The sequence below is a fragment of the Rutidosis leptorrhynchoides genome, chromosome 5 (assembly GCF_046630445.1).
Source record: "Rutidosis leptorrhynchoides isolate AG116_Rl617_1_P2 chromosome 5, CSIRO_AGI_Rlap_v1, whole genome shotgun sequence".
NCBI classification, from domain to species: Eukaryota; Viridiplantae; Streptophyta; class Magnoliopsida; order Asterales; family Asteraceae; genus Rutidosis; species Rutidosis leptorrhynchoides.
This window is the reverse complement of record NC_092337.1, coordinates 245668942-245672342: the sequence shown is the minus strand read 5'-3', so window position 1 is coordinate 245672342 and position 3401 is coordinate 245668942. Positions and strand designations below refer to the sequence as shown.

General features: G+C 35.6%; 1 non-coding gene across 1 annotated transcript; it reads left to right on the top strand.

Moving 5' to 3' along the window:
- Nucleotides 1–2466: 2466 nt before the first annotated feature.
- On the top strand, nucleotides 2467–2573 carry LOC139851139 (small nucleolar RNA R71). Its single transcript, XR_011760498.1, has one exon. It is a non-coding gene; the product is annotated as a small nucleolar RNA R71 (small nucleolar RNA).
- Nucleotides 2574–3401: the final 828 nt, after the last annotated feature.

The window sequence follows — 3401 nt, the reverse complement described above, 5'->3', positions numbered from 1 at the left end:
ATATGATATATACTTTAAAATATCGTTACAACGATAATCGTTACATATAAGTCTCGTTTCGTAATTCTTGAGTTAGTAGTCTTATTTTTACTTATGTAGTTCATTGTTAACACACTTAATGATATATTTATATATCATTTTATCATGTTAAATATAGTGTATCAATATCTTAATATGATACATATGTATTTAGTAGACGTTATCATAACGATAATCGTTATATATATCATTTCGAGTTTCTTAACTTAGTAATATCATTTTTTATGTATATCACACATTGTTAATATACTTAGTGAGATACTTACTCATCATAATCTTATGTCAACCATATATATATGTCTATATATACCACAACATGTAGTTTTTACAATTTTGTAACGTTCGTGAATCGCCGGTCAACTTGGGTGATCAATTGTCTATATGAAACTTATTTCATTTAATCAAGTCTTAACAAGTTTGATTGCTTAAAACGTTGAAAATATTTAGTCATGTAAATATCAATCTCAATTAATATATATAAACATGGAAAAGTTCGGGTCACTACAACTTAGGTAGCTATAGTGTCGAAATTGTGATTAACTTCATTGTCAATTTCTTTTGGACCATAATCAACTTGCATATCTGTGACTTTTGCTTAAAGCCATTGGTTGGATTCTTGTGTAATATCCACAAATTCAACTAGTTTCGCCTTTTCTTTAGGCGAAAGATTGGATACTAACCGGTTACATAACTTAAAGTTCCCCTTGGTTCTAGCATCGCGAATCCGTTTAATAAGTTTCTTCATTGAACTATTAATAACGGGGTCATTTAATTTCGTATCAACAATGGGGTTCTTTTTTATCAGGTCATCATTATGTGTTACTTTATCTTCCCCACACTTAGGCGTTTTATTATTGTTAAGCACTACCGTTGGAGTTGGTAAAATAACATGGTTCTTACCAATCATTTTTGTTGGTTCAACGGTTTTGGTTGGTGGAGATTTAGACTTTCGAATCACAAAGGTGACCGATTTGTCACCATCACTAAGTGTCATTCTACCCTCTCTTACATCAAATAATGCCCCGGTGGACGCTATGAATGGTCGACCTAAAATTAGAGAAATGTTTGAGTCCTCTTCTATGTCAATGATAATAATTTAGACTAAAAAGGTTAAATTATTCACTTGAACGGGTAGGTTGTCAGTAATTCCAACTGGGTGCCTAATGTTTTGATCAAAGAGTCGAACACTCATCTCTGTTGGACTTAACTCACCTACTCCTAATCTCTTATATAACGAAAGAGGCTTAACACTCACACTCGCACCTAAATCTGCTAGTGCATCATACATGACACAATCACTAAGTAGACAAGGAACAATAAATTCACCCGGATCACCCACCCTGGGTGGAGGTTTTGGTGAAACTGTCTTCACCGGGTTTACTTTTACGGTTTTTGTTTCTTGTACTTTCTTATTCTTCTTCTTCTTTCCAGAGATATCACATACTTTATTACCTATTATTTGTTCATACTCAACTCCTTTTCTTGGAAACGGGATGGGTGGTCTGTATGGTGCCACCACTGACTTTACATACTCGGGTGGTGGTGATGGTGTAACTTCTTCATTGTTACTCACATCTAAAACCTTCCCATCTTCTGATGCCGGTTTTTCAGAATTTGTTGATACCATATTAACATTCTCATTCTGAGAATTTACTTCAGTATTACTCGGTAGCTTTCCTTGTTCCCTCTCACTCATCATGCTAGTAAGAGTACCTACGTGTTTTTTTAGATTCAAAATGGAAGCTTGTTGAGTTCTTAATGACTGATCAAACCTCTCCTTTGTTTGGGTTTGAGATGTAATAAATTGTGTTTGAGATTCCATTAGCTTTTCCATCATTTCTTCTAGATTTGACTTTTTCTCTTCGGTTTGTTGTAGTGGTTTATACAAGTCAGGTCTTTGTTGATTGAAAGTGTTGTTTTGAGTTGGTTGGTTATTCAGACCTTGTTGGTTGTACGAATTATTGTTGGGTCCATTTGGATTGTAAAGAATGTTTTGATTTCGATTGATGTTTTGCCTTGGCGGTTGATAATTATTTCCCGGCCTTTGGTTCATGTAGGAAACATTTTCACGTTGTTCCATCGTTTGCTCGATGTGACAATCTTTCGTTAAGTGTGGTCCACCTATTTGTATTGCGTGAATATCTTTAGTCATCTTTTCCATTCGTCTCTCGAAAGAATCTATTTTTGAGAAAATGGAATCAAAGTTATGGCTAGAATAGGGCTAGAATAGGCTCTAGCCGCTTTAGATGAACGAAAAATGTCTTTTTCCTGATGCCACTCATGTGAGTGAGAGGCTATATTATCAATTATCTTGTGAGCTTCGGTAGCTTTTTCTTTATAATGGAACCACCAGCTGCTATGTCGATGTCTTTTCACGTAGTAATGTCGCATCCTTGGTAGAATATTTGTACTATTTGATAAGTGTCTAAACCATGTTGAGGACATCCTCTCAACAACTTTTCGAATCTTGTCCACGCCTCATATAGAGTTTCATTTGGCTTTTGTGTGAACGTAACAATTTCTCCTTGAAGTCTCACGGCTTTAGATTGCCGGAAAGAATCTTTTAAGAAATTTCTCAACTAAAACATCCTATGTGTCAATCGCCCCTTCAGGTAATGATTCTAACCAATCTTTGGCTTCTCCCTTTAAAGTCCAGGGAAATAATATGAGATAGATCTGTTCATCCTCAACTTCTCTGATTTTGAATAGAGTACAAATCCTATTAAATGTTCGAAGATGTTCGTTTGGATCTTCTTTTGGCGTACCACTATATTGGCATTGATTAGTTACCATGTGTAGGATTTGTCCTTTGATTTCATAATCTGGCGCATTAACATCTGGCTTAATAATGGCGTGACCTTGGCCCATACGTGTGGCTCTCATTCGGTCTTCCATACTTAGAGGTTCAGTTACTTCCATAATTGAATTTGTTGAATACGAATCACTGGAGGATTTTGATTTAACGGTTTGTGGTTCAGGAGGAATGATTAGTGGTTCAGGATCTTGGAATTGTCCTTGAATATCCTCCGGGTTCTCGATAGTGAAATCGGGTTCAAAAAATGGATTATCGAAAATTTGAATTGGGGTACTTGTTCGACTAGATGATGATTCTAAAGAAAAATCAACGGCGATTATATTGGCTAGATGTCTTGATCGAGTTACAGGTGGTGAACGTATGAAAGGTGGTGAACGTTTTGCTCGGTGCATTCACTGAATATCCTAATAGTTATAAAGATAAAAATTATATAAGTTATCAAATTAATAGACTTTTCTGCTTTTGCCCACGTTTCGAATAGCCAAAAGATGCAGCAGGGAGCCAGGATCCTTTAAGTCGGAAAATCCACAACTCAGCCACAAACAAA